This window comes from Canis aureus, chromosome 14 (assembly GCF_053574225.1).
Source record: "Canis aureus isolate CA01 chromosome 14, VMU_Caureus_v.1.0, whole genome shotgun sequence".
Lineage (NCBI taxonomy): Eukaryota > Metazoa > Chordata > Mammalia > Carnivora > Canidae > Canis > Canis aureus.
The window spans coordinates 66088934-66103246 of NC_135624.1; the positions used below are offsets into that span (position 1 = coordinate 66088934).

Sequence of the window (14313 nt, forward strand, 5' to 3'; positions counted from 1 at the left end):
TGCAATTCTGTCTTAACTTCTCTGTACTCTTTTGTAAATGTGAAAATATGGCAAACAAAATAAAGTATCTTCATTCCTCACAGGATTGTCAACAGGAGATAATAAAATAAAATTGCTTTGAAAGTAAGCATGAAAAATCATAAAGTATTATCCTTATTATTAGTAAAATGTTAAAATCAATTCCCAATCAGTACCTAAGACGGCCAGTTTTATGGTGGCTATTTACATCGTCTTATCCACAATTCTAACAATTCCAACTGTCTCTAAGCTGTCTGAAGCAGGTGGTAAATTTTGCTGCTGTGGATCATGGCAAAAATAATAATCATGTTATTAAGCTATACACTAACAATTAGCTCTAGGTTTGGGCTTGATGCAAAAACGATCTCAGGACCACAAGTACAAGACTGAATATTTTAGAATATAAAATTCCAAATTTCAAGGGAAAGGGATCAAGCTGGCACAGTTTGTGTCATGCACCCACTCATGGTCTAGCACCCTAGGAAGGGAGGGTAGAGACACATCACAGAGACATGGCCAGCAGCAACCCCAGGATAAGGCAGGGCATTTCCAGAGTAGCTGGTAGACAGCTCAGTGGGGTGAGTCAATAGATTAGGTTTGGCTAGAGAGATCATCATTTTAGATGAATCTAAGATGCACCAAAGAGATAAAAATACAGACTATATAAAAAGAAGGCTGAGATGTCCAGAGTAGTATTGAAAATATCTAACTTATTTCTGAAAGGAATACCAGACAATGTGGGGAGGGACAAGGAATGAAGAGTAATATTTGAAAGGATAATGACGAAGAATTTTGTAGACAGATGAAATCCTCATATTCAGAAGCCCAACAGATTCGAAGCATGATAGAAAAATAAAATCCACACCCAACTACATTGAAATGAACCTGCAAGATTCCAAATACAAAGAAAATGCCTTAGAATGAATAAGCATGACCTATACCATGTGGCAAATGATTCTAGAAGGAGGGCTCAAGGAAAAGTCACACCTACAGTAGGTCTCTAGAATACATACATGGTTTTTCTAAAATGGAAACATTGTGGCTGAATTAGTTGCAAAAGAGCATCAAATTGCTGAGGCTTTTTATGCACATTTGTAAAGAAGACTCAAGGCCATCAGATTCTGCTGGTGTTAATCATGTCTAAATGTGAGACAGCTTCTAAAGGGTATAGTAAACTACCAAGAAGAAACCATGGTTAGGGAGTCATTTATTTATTTAACTAACTTTACTAGAAATTTTTTGCTTCCTTATGTTTGTGGTTTGTATACTTTAATTACTTACCTGCCCTCCTGCCCCATTCTTCTAAATGTGTTAATGTGGAGAAGTGGTAAAAATTAATAGTTAAAAACAGGATTTGAGGCAGACAGATCCTATTTGTTCTAGCATTTACAAAGAACATGATTTCAGGCAAATAACAGCTCTGAATTTCAGTTTCTTCTTCTATAAAATGTTAATACTCATATTTACTTTAGAAAGTGAATGAAAAAACTAAAGAAGTGAATCGGCATTCATCTCTTTATGCTCTAGGAGCCACATCAAATTACCCATAGTCTTTGCGAACGTATTATCCATTTCTTGGCCTAAAGCTTATACTCATGCTGTTCCCTCTACCTAAATCCCCTTACCCTGCCTCCTTCCCCTGCACCTGACCTGACATATAAAGGAACTAAGATCTGAGGAATGGTCTTAGTTTGTGTATCACCTCCTCCAGGTGGCCTTCCCATAACCTCTCAAGTCTGGGTTATTGGCTCCTCGTCTATATAAGCTGTCAGAATTACATTTGCTTCATATTTTGTCTCATTTCACAGGGTGTAGTGGGGGGGGAGGCTTTAAATCAACACAAATAACTGACTTGCCAAAGATTATAAAACCAGAGAGTGGCAGAGCCACAGCATGAAGCCAGGAATCCTGATGTTTATCCTCCATTACTCTATTATCTCCATTACTCCCACTTGTAGTTACCCAGCTCCACCCTGGTTACACCCAGACTGTGGGACACTGAGACATAAAACCTCCAGAAAGAGACCCTCTGTGTGTTTCTAGGTGAGGAGCATCTCTTCCCCATGACACGGTAAGTCATCAGGCCATCTAAGACATCCTGACTGCTGCTACCTTCAGTAATGCCAGCCTTGCCCCCCTGGATCATCAAATGCTATAATCTTGGTCTGGACTGATAGCTGTTTCTGCATTTTCTTCTGGGTGCCAACAAAAATATATCATTCTGATGTAACCAAACCTCCCTCCAGAACTTGCCATTGACACCGAGATTTTTCTCTACTCTTGGGATTCAATTATTGTCATTGCTGAAAACAATTGTCCCCCCACCTTGCACCTCCCCTCCTACCTTGAAACACACATTTATTTACCCATGACTGGCCCTACCCCATGGAACAGGGAGCTCAGGGTGAAGGAGGGGCAAACTCACTGTTCCTCTATTTTTCTACTTTATTAACACTACAGTTCATCCAGTTGCCTAAGCCAAGGATTTAGGAGTCATCATAGACTAACTTTCCTCTTCTGCCCCATATCCAGCCAGGCTCTAGGCCCTGCCACTTCTCCACCTTCTTTACCCTTCTCCATTCAGTCCTCCTTTCTCATCCTTCTGCCATTGTCCTAGTTCTGGTACTCTCAAACTTTTAGCAGTTTCCCTGAAATTGGCCTCCTGACCAGTAGTATCCATGACTCTGGTCTGTTCCTATTCCTGTCAGTCGGATTCACTACAGAGTGACTGTTCCAAAACATGAATATCAGTGGGTGAGAAGAATCCTTCATCTATGAGGCAAGCCAATCATTAAGAACAACCATTAATCAGATCCTCTCTGGAAATTATCCATTATTCTTCAGATTTGCCTCAAAACTCACTGGGTGGATCCAATTTTGATTCATTTTTCTTGGAGTCATTCAAGTTTTGATTCCCCCCCAGCACCATCTGTCAAAAAGGGACCCATATTTCTATTGTCATTTCATTTTGTTTAATTTGCTCTTTCTTACCTATGGGCCAAAGCTTACATCAGCAAATAGGTACATGTGTTATATTTATTGAAAAAACATATGTATGGTAAAAATTTAAACAGTGTAAGGGTTATGCCATTTTTTTAAAGTAAAAGATAAGTTTCCTCCCACCTCAAATGCTGAGTTGTCTGGTTTCCATCTCTCGGAGTAAGGATTTTTACCAGTTTTGGTGGACTTATATTCTCAGAAATGTTCTCTACATATACCAGCATATCGATGACATAAATGAGAGTCTCATTTCAGTACATTTATTTACTCATCTATTTACTTGTTCAGGATGGGGAATTGGGACAGAATATGTTATTGCTGGTATGTACCATTGTTCAGTTTCCCGGTCTATTCTGATAGACATTTAGGTCTTTCTGGACTTGGTTTCATGTGAGAAATAATGCTTTAGTGAACATTTATGTATTTTCATTTTATGTCTATACAAGTTATGCAACCATACCTGTAGTACAAATATACAGAACAGGAATAACTGAATCAAAGTGTATGTGCATTTTACATTTTGATGAACATTGCCAAAACAGTTCCAAAGAATTTGCACTAATTTAAACTCCGTCTATTAGACTATGAAAATGAAATGCACTGGTGATAGTCTTTGTCAAACACTTTGGTCTTTGCTAGACTGATAGGTGAAAACTATTATCTTATTGTTTGAGTCTGTATTTCTCTAATTGAATGATGGTGGGCTTCTTTTCCTTTCTCTCCTTTTTTTTTTTTTTTTGCAGCCATTTATACTTTACTTTCTGGAAAATTTTTTTCATTATTTGTTTTATCATTTATTTGTAAGCTACCTGTAAACCTGTTTTTAAAAAACCATTTTTATGCAAAATAAATTGCAAAATATTTATTCTGTATTTTCCATTTGTATTTTTATTTTATTTTGTTTTATTTATTTTGAATAAAACAACAGAGAGAAACAATTATTTCAGTGTAGTTAATTCATTAAATTTGTTCATAATTTGTGTTTTGCTTCCATGACACTTCTCCATCCCAAAACTTGGTTTGTTCAAATTGAGAGGTTTGAACCAATCACTCCCCAGATAGATATTCTCTAAATTAGGACTGCTGGAAAACAGGCTTCTTAGTGAGTGGGTCACATACATCATCCTTAAGAATGATGAACTTACATTTAAGAGGTCTTTTCAGGGCAGCCCAGGTGGCTCAGCAGTTTAGTGCCACCTTCAGCCCAAGGCGTGATCCTGGAGACCCGGAATCCAGTCCCACATCAGGTTTCCTCCATGGAGCCAGCTCTTCTCTTTGCCTGTGTCCCTGCGTCTCTCACTCTGTGTCTCTCATGAATAAATAAATAAAATCTTTTAAATAAATAAATAAATAAATAAATAAATAAATAAATAAATAAATAAATAATCTTTTCAATCTGGAATGTTTACAAGTAGTTCATGTCTTAAAATGAATCAATATATCCTAGCAATGTCATCTTCAGGGAAGAACAAGGGTAATTTTAAGCTTTGAACATAGATATATGTGTGTTTGTGCTTTGTTGATATATACACAGAGAAGTATATGTGTAAATATTCAGTAAAAAATACATATATAGTATTTTTATATTGAATATGTGTACATAAACATTTTGTATTTTATACAAAAATACTACATACATTCTTGCATACAAAATATACTAATATATATTTGTATATAAAAATTATATTTTTTTCACTGAAAAAGAAATTTAACCATATTACAATATATTTTGTATAATAAATGAGGAAGTAATACCCAAGTCCCCCTATAGTAATATACTGCTATTATTTTAGTACATTCCCTTTCCATCTGCTTTCCCATGTATATATAGTTATAAGTATAATGGCATAAGCCATCTTTAAGGGACACTATAAAGGAGTGCCCTGTTAGATCAAAGAAACACCAGCAGAAAGAAACAAGAGGAATAGTGCCTTAGAAGCAGAAGTTGAGGAGAGGGGTTTATAAGAAGTTGAGTGAGGCCTGCATCCCATCTTTGCCTGCCCACACCCCAAATCAGGGCACAGAAAGATGCAGAGTACTTCATGAAAAATATTTGGAGAACAAACCAACATGCCCATAAAAAGTTTGCAGGTGTAGCCTGGTACAAAATAATGTATAACCAGCCAGTCATCCAAGAAAGAACCACAAATAAATTCAGTAAAAAATAAATAAATAAATAAATAAATAAATAAATAAATAAATAAATAAATATAAATTGTCATCTTCCTCTGTGTTCCTCTACCCTTGTTCTGATGCTAGAAAATGCAGAAGCAGAGCAATGATGAGTAGGGAAGGAGAAAAATAATTTCAAAGTGGAGAAAGAGAAAAGAACAGACCCTGGTGATTTCATCCAGTCTTATGACTAAATGTCATCTATGTGCCAATGACTCTCAGACTTAAAACTCCACCCTTGAACCCTCTCCTGAACTCCAGACTTGTGTATCTAACTTCCCACTGAACACTCCACTTCAGTATCTAACAGCCATTTCACAGTTAATATATCCAAAATGGAACTCTTGACCATCCCCAAAAATGTGATCTACCTGCAAGTCTACATTATAGTTGACAGCAAATTTACCCCCTCCACTGTCCAGGCCAAAAAACTTGGGGATTTTTCTTGACTTCTTTTTACCCACACATTGGATATTATTTTTGTCAGGAAATCTTATTGAATCTACCTGTAAAGTGTATCTAGAATCTGATCACTTCTCACTACTTCAACTACTACCTCCCTGCTTTGAGCTAGCCTCTCTCACCTGGGGAGGCCATCATCTTCAAATTGACTTATGCTTCTATACTTGCCACCCTCACTCCACAGTTTGTTTCAAAACAGCGGCCATAGTAGTGTTTTAAAACATAGATCATATAATGTCATTCATTTATTCAAAACTTTTCTTTCCATCACATCCCATCTCACTCACTCACAGAAAGGTGCTAGTTCTTATAATAGCCAACGAAGCCTTATGTCTGCCCTACCTCACCCCCTGTTTCGGTCTGCTTGAGCTTCTATAACAAACCATAGACCACGTGACTTAAACAACAGACATTTATTTTCTCACCATTCTGGAGGCTGGAGCAGAGTGCCAGCATGGTCAGGTTCTGGTGAGAACTCTCTTCCTGGTTTACAAACACTTTCACACTGTGCCATTACATGGCAGAGAGGGGGAGAGAGAGAGAGAAATGAGCTCTCCGAGGTCTCTTCTTATAAAGACACTAATCCTATTGGATCAGGATCCTACTCTATGTCATCATTTAGCCCTAATTACTTCCATAAATGTCTTTTTTTTTCCAAAGTACATATTGAGGGTTAGAGCTTCAACATTTGAGTATTGGGAGGATATAAACACTCATTTCCTACGAGGTCCCTTGCTCACTCTCTCCATGCACACTGACCTGCTTAATGACCCTAGAACAACTCATACATATGCCTGCCTTACGGCTTTTGCTCTGGTTTTTCCTCTGCCCGGAATATATTATTTCCAGATATTCCTGTGGATAACTGTCTCATTTCTTCAAGTCTTTGTTCAAATATCAGCTTCTCAATTAAGCCTACCCCAATCAGCTAATTTATAATTGCTAACTACCCTCTTCACTACCCTTAGGTCTCCTTATCCTACTGTCTCTTTTGTTGTTCCATCAAACCTTCTAAGACACTTTATAAGGAGCTAGTCATATACTGGGAACTCGGACAGGCTGGGCAGGGCAATGAAAGCCTGATCAGAATAGCTGCTGTTGCCCCAGGAACAGGGTGTGGGGGCAGGTGGGATTCATAAAAGAGGCCATCCAGGAGCTAAGTCTAAAAAGCCAGTGGGAGCTTGATAAAGTAGGTGTTTAGGAGTGAGTGGTTTATTTGAAAACCAAATAAACCTTAGCCACCCCCCTCCCCAAAAAATAAATGCAATAGTGGAATCTCAGACATTATGATAGAGCAAAGAGGAAGAAATTTGGGGGCAAGTGGAGAATTAAGGGGAAGAAATAAGGGAAAGATTGGTCTTACTATTTGAGCAGATAGGATTCTGGCTTGCTAGAGGATATTTCATGAAGGTTTGTTTCCAGCTTGTTAGTTTAAACAATAGAATATCACCCCATCTGACTTTGCTATTGCTAACTTCTCTCCTTTATGTGGGAATTGTCTTAAGAAATATATTACCAAATATCTATACTTTAACAACTATGAACAGGTTTCTAATCTTGCTGATGGATAAATGAAGTGGTACACTATTTAACCCGACTAGGATCTAGAAAATGACCAGCTTTCTTTACATTTGAGAGGTAAGTATTATTAAAACCATGGTCATCCCAAGGCAACTCAGGTCTGCTCTCTGACTGAATTTCTTCTCTATTCCTTACCTTACACTCAAATTGGGTGATTTGTCAATACTCTAGGCAACCTTATTACTTTTAAGGATTCTGTTTTCATATGTCTATGTGCAATGTCATCATGTTTCTAGGAAAAATACCTCTTCCATCTGTTAAGTAGCTATCGCAAGGTGCTCTAATCAAGACCAAGCTGGATTTTAAAGTCTGTGCGGCTATTTGTATAGCTGGTAAACTGACAATTTTCACCTTGGATTAACTGATTATGGGTATCTTTTTTGGGTAGCAGAAGGGGATGGTCTAGAGAAAGTGACAGGGAGGGAACACAGAAAATAAAGCCAGCAGAGAAAAACTTATGTCCTTTTCCCTTATTTGAGAAGTTGTTTGAGACCCCAGAAGAGAAAGGTGATAGGGTTAGAAAACACAGCCTGAAACACGGGAAGACTCAGTAAAAATAGCATATAATGCATTTATCTATTAAGTTAAAAAAATTATATTTATCTATATTGACATGATTCACTTGGAGAATGACAATTTTGTTGTGTGGTAAATGTTGTAACAAATTAGAGGAAATGACACCTAATGACACCTACAGCCTGAAAATGAAAGGTTGGAGAACCATTTACCATTCAAATGGTCCTCAAAAGAAAACTGGGGTAGCAATCATCATATCAGATAAATTAAAGTTTATCCCAAAGACTGTAGTAAGAGATGAAGAGGGACACTATATCATACTTAAAGGGTCTATCCAACAAGAAGACCTAACAATCATGAATATTTATTCCCTAATGTGGGAGCTGCCAACTATATCAGTCAATTAATAACCAAAGTAAAGACATACTTAGATAACAATACACTAATAGTAGGAGACTTCAACACAGCACTTTCTGCAAATGACAGATCTTCTAAGCACATCACCAAAGAAACAAGAGCTTAAAATGATACATTGGACCAGATGGATTTCACAGATATATACAGAAATTTCCATTCGAACTCAACTGAATACACATTCTTCTCAAGTGCAAATGGAACTTTCTCCAGAATAGGCCACATACTGGGTCACAAATCAGGTCTCAACCGATACCAAAAGATTGGGGTTGTCCCCCTGCACATTTCCAGACCACAATGCTTTGAAACTTGAACTCAATCACAAGAAGAAATTTGGAAGAAACTCAAACATGTGGAGGTTAAAGAGCATCCTGCTAAAAGATGAAAGGGTCAACCAGGAAATTAGAGAAGAATTAAAAAGATTCATGGAAGCTAATGAAAATGAAGACACAACTGTTCAAAATCTTTGGGATACAGCAAAAGCAGTCCTAAGAGAGAAATACATCACAATAAAAGCATCCCTCAAAAAAATGGAGAAAACTCAAATACACAAGCTAACATTGCACCTAAAGGAACAGGAGAAAGAACAGCAAATAAAACCTACACCAAGCAGAAGAAGAGAGTTAATAAAGATTCGAGCAGAACTCAATGAAATAGAGACCAGAAGAACTGTATAACAGATTAACAAAACCAGGAGTTGGTTCTTGGAAAGAATTAATAAGATAGTTAAACCATTAGCCAGCCTTATTAAAAAGAAAAGAGAAAAGACTCAAATTAATAAAATCATGAATGAAAAAGGAGAGATCACCACCAATACCAAGGAAATACAAATGATTTTAGTAACATATAATGAGCAGCTATACGCCAATAAATTAGGCAATCTAGAAGAAATGGATGCATTTCTGGAAAACCACAAACTACCAAAACTGGAAGGGAAGAAATAGAAAACATGAACAGACCAAAAAACAGGGAGGAAATTGAAGCAATCATCAAACACCTCCCAAGACACAAGAGTCCAGCGCCAGATGGCTTCCCAACGGAATTCTATCAAACGTTCAAAGAAGAAACAATACCTATTCTACTAAAGCTTTTCTGAAGGATAGAATGGGACAGAATACTTCCAAACTCATTTTATGAGTTCTGCATCACCTTAATTCCAAAACCAGAGAGACCCCAGCAAGAAGGAGAATTATAGACCAATATCCCTGATGAACACAGATGCAAAAATTCTCAACAAGATACTAGCCAATAGGATCCAACAGTACATTAAGATTATTCACCATGACCAAGTGGAATTTTTCCCCAGGATGCAAGTTGGGTTCAACATTCATAAAATAATCAACTTGATAGATCATATCAACCAGAGAAAAAACAAGAACCATATGATCCTCTCAATAGATGCAGAGAAAGCATTTGACAAAATACAGCATCTATTCCTGATCAAAACTCTTCAGAGTATAGGGATAGAGGGAACATTCCTCGACATCTTAAAAGCCATCTATGAAAAGCCCACAGCAAATATCATTCTCAATGGGAAGCGCTGGGAGCCTTTCCCCTAAGATCAGGAACAAGACAGGGATGTCCACTCTCACCACTGCTATTCAACATAGTACTGGAAGTCCCAGCCTCAGCAATCAGACAACAAAAAGACATTAAAGGCATTCAAATTGGCAAAGAAGAAGTCAAACTCTCCCTCTTTGTAGATTACATAATACTATACATAGAACACCCAAAGTCTCCACCCCAAGATTGCTAGAACTCATACAGCAATTCGGCAGTGTGGCAGGATACAAACTCAATGCCCAGAAATCAGTGGCATTTCTATACACTAACAATGAGACTGAAGAAAGAGAAATTAAGGAGTCAATCCCATTTACAATTGCACCCAAAAGCATAAGATACCTAGGAATATACCTAACCAAAGGGGTAAAGGATCTATACCCTAAAAACTACAGAACACTTCTGAAAGAAATTGAGGAAGACACAAAGAGATGGAAAAATATTCCATGCTCATGGATTGGAAGAATTAATATTGTGAAAATGTCCATGTTACCCAGGGCAATTTACACATTTAATGCAATCCCTTTCAAAATACCATGGACTTCCTTCAGAGAGTTGGAACAAATCATCTTAAGATTTGTGTGGAATCAGAAAGGACCCCGAATAGCCAGGGGAATATTAAAAAAGAAAACCATAGCTGGGGGCATCACAATGCCAGATTTCAGGTTGTACTACAAAGCTGTGGTCATCAAGACAGTGTGGTCCTGGTACAAAAACAGACACATAGATCAATGGAACAGAACAGAGAACCCAGAAATGGGCCCTCAACTCTATGGTCAACTAATATTCGACAAAGCAGGAAAGACTATCCACTGGAAAAAGGACAGTCTCTTCAATAAATGGTGCTGGGACAATTGGACATCCACATGCAGAAGAATGAAACTAGACCACTCTCTTTCACCAGACACAAAGATAAACTCAAAATGGATGAAAGATCTAAATGTGAGACAAGATTCCATCAAAATCCTAGAGGAGAACACAGGCAACACCCTTTTTGAACTCGGCCACAGCAACTTCTTGCAAGATACATCCGTGAAGGCAAGAGAACCAAAGCAAAAATGAATTATTGGGACTTCATCAAAATAAAAAGCTTCTGCACAGCAAAATAAACAGTCAACAAAACTAAAAGACAACCTACAGAATGGGAGAAGATATTTGCAAATGACGTATCAGATAAAGGGCTAGTTTCCAAGATCTGTAAAGAACTTCTTAAACTCAACACCAAAGAAACAAACAATCCAATCATGAAATGGGCAAAAGACATGAAGAGAAATCTCAGAGGAAGACATAGACATGGCCAACACGCACATGAGAAAATGCTCCACATCACCTGCCATCAGGGAAATACAAATAAAAACCACAATGAGATCTCACCTCACACCAGTGAGAATGGTGAAAATTAACAAGACAGGAGACAACCAATGTAGGAGAGGATGCGGAGAAAAGGGAACCCCCCTGCACTGTTGGTAGGAATGTGAACTGGTGCAGCCACTCTGGAAAACTGTGTGGAGGTTCCTCAAAGAGTTAAAAATAGACCTGCCCTACGACCCAGCAATTGCACTGCTGGGGATTTACCCCAAAGATTCAGATGCTGTGAAATGCTGAGACACCTGCACCCTGATGTTTCTAGCAACAATGTCCACAACAGCCAAACTGTGGAAGGAGCCTCGGTGTCCATCGAAAGATTATGGATAAAGAAGCTGTGGTCTATGTATACAATGGAATATTCCTCAGCCATTAGAAACGACAAATACCCACCATTTGCTTCAACGTGGATGGAACTGGAGGGTATTATGCTGAGTGAAGTTAAGTCAATCGGAGAAGGAAAAACATTATATGGTCTCATTTATTTGGGGAATATAAAAAATAGTGAAAGGGATTATAGGGGAAAGGAGAGAAAACGAGTAGGAAATATCAGAGAGGGAGACAGAACATGAGAGACTCCTAACTCTGGGAAAGGAACAAAGGATAGGGGAAGGGGAGGTGGGCAGGGGAATGGGGTGACTGGGTGACGGGCAGTGGAGGGGGCACCTCGTGGGATGAGGACTGGGTGTTATACTATGTGTTGGCAAATCAAACTCCAATAAAATAATATACAAAAAAATATGTGGTAACAGCTACAAGTGTCAATTTATAGTGTCATCAACACACACACACACACACACACACACCCTTACACAATGTTAGTAACGCCAGTGTCTGCATGGATATGGTCATATCCTTACCGGCAGTAAGCAAAGTATATTGAGCTCGGTAATGGTGCATGCCCATGTACTATTCATTGCATTTTCCCAAGTTGATTTGTGTTCCAAATCTCCATCAACCCAGGACCACCTTAAATCTTAAAGCTTGAAGTTTAATATTACCTGGACTTAGCCATTTAGTGTGAAATATGGTTGAGGGCTGGTTTTCACCTGGGTCTTCAGTCTATCTGAGCAGTGTCCTGGATTACAAACTCAGTGACAGGTGTGTTCCATTAAACTGGCCATTATATTTGGGTCACCAAAATCAAAGTTCAGATTTGGGAGAATGAGCAAACCTACTTAGGGACAAAGGGGTCTTTTATACACCACTTATTTTTCTGATTTTCTGATTTCCTGATTTTCTTCAAATCTTGATCTAATAATTCGTCATTGTTTTGGCTGTTTCGACTTTTATTTATATTTTTAAAGATTTTTATTTATTCATTCATGAGAGACACAGAGAGGGAAGCAGATACATAGGCAAAGGGAGAAGCAGGCTCCCCGTGGGGAACCCCATGTGGGACTAGATCCTGGGACCCCAGGTCACACCCTGAGCCGAAGGCAGATGCTCAACCACTGAGCCACCCAGGCGTCCCTTGGCTGTTCAACTTTTACAAGAGTTTTTAAAAATATTTTATCTCTCCTTTTTACGTTTTCTGTCAGAATGGGACTCCAGATAACCTAGACTGCATTATTGGAAACCAGAAGTCTCAATCACATCTGCCTGAGAAAATTTCACTCAAGTTTTTGAAGCTCTGCCATTGCTTCAGTGATGCTGCTCTTGCTTTTCTCATACATACATTTCTTCCTTCTTCAAAACCCCGTATCACCTATCTGACCCTCTCTTAATCTCCTTTTAGTCATGAGTGCACCCAGTGTTTCCCTTTTTGTGTCGTGTTAGATTCTCAACGGCGAGTGGCATGTCTTATCCCTTGAAGCAACTAGTTCATGCTCTGCACAAAGGAAACACTTAAGATTTATTTAATAGAAAAAAATTTCAAAGCATTGCTTAAGAAATCAACTATGAAATAACCACTTCAGTTATTTCCCACATTTCTTGATTGCAAAGGGGAATAGTCTTGAGCAATAAGAAAACTTCCCTAGCCTTTTCCCTCACATTCCACTTGAGTTTACATAAAGTGTCAGCCCCAGTTTATTCTTCTATTAACAGGGCCCAGCTGCTGGAACATTTAATCACCATTAGTTCAACTTGTGATAATGAACATGTTTCATCAGTCCACTTCATAAAACTCATTGAGAAACTTTGGTTCACAAAAGAAGGAATTTGACTCCCAGGGAGCATAGTTCTATACAGATGTGGTCAAGCAAGACTGAACGCCAAACCGCATGACAGTATGTGAAATGATGTGGGGAAGGGAGGAAATCATTTGCATAGAACATGAAACACACGTGTTGCCTTAACTGCCTGCACATTTCAGGGGAAAAGTGTTATGAGCCAAAAAATATCCCGAAGTTTGAAATTACACAACCCAAGAGACCAATTTTAGGCTCATCATGTATTAGCTACTTATCCAGTCTTAGACAATATAGACTGTAAGTCATCATTATTTTACATACTATTTAGAAGGAGAAATATCAGTTAAATAATCTGTGTTCCCCATTAATGGTAAGCATATCATGACTTCAGATATGTTAAAATGTGATCAAATACGATTATTAGAATCACTGAAATAGTATGAATCTTATTACCTTGCCAACTTTATTTCTCCATTTGGTAAACAAATGGTTATAAAAAGACTTTCTCATAAATTTTAGTTTTCTTGTCATCTTTTCTTTATCAGTCTCAATGCTGACCCAGGGGAGTCAAAATCTGCAGCAACAGAATGAGTCATAGTGTGAAGGTAAAGGATCCAGCAGCAAGCCTACCCACGAGGAAGAGATGCTGGAGGGCAGGGGAAGGGTATTGTGCAAGTTGAGCTGCAGGTTGTACCGCTCAGAAAGAGATGTTTTCCCTGTAAACTTACTTTTACCCCCTCATGATATATCTACTACGGAAAAGAAGGTGTATTGAAAAGTTAATTAATGTGATGTCTCTGCTTCTGAGAGGAAGATAAAGATTCTTTAGATTGACAGGCATCTATGTGGAACCTGCTTAAGATTCTCTCCCTCCCTCTGTCCCTCCTCCCTCCACTTGCATGCACACCTGCGCACACACATGCACGTGCAGCCTCTCTCTCTAGTGGACCTGCATAACATAACATTTTCCTCTTACCTGTCTCCTGAGAGCCACCTGCACACCTATAGCAAGTGATTGGTTCTGTTCTCTGTCATGTGTGAAAGTAGCTTATCCCAGAGGGGGTGTCTGAGATTTTCCAACCCAGCTTGT

General features: G+C 38.4%; 1 long non-coding RNA gene across 3 annotated transcripts in view; it reads right to left on the bottom strand.

The window, feature by feature from the left end:
- Positions 1–3917: 3917 nt before the first annotated feature.
- LOC144283789 (uncharacterized) overlaps positions 3918–14313 on the bottom strand; it is a 50550-nt gene continuing 40154 nt past the window's right edge. Inside the window, exons 4-5 of one of the 3 annotated variants that reach the window (XR_013352353.1) lie at positions 6078–6157; positions 3918–4325 (exon numbers count right to left, since the gene is read on the bottom strand). This is a non-coding gene — a long non-coding RNA (uncharacterized LOC144283789). The remainder of the gene's footprint in view (positions 4326–6077; positions 6158–14313) is intronic. The other 2 variants (XR_013352352.1, XR_013352351.1) reach the window with 2 other exon arrangements.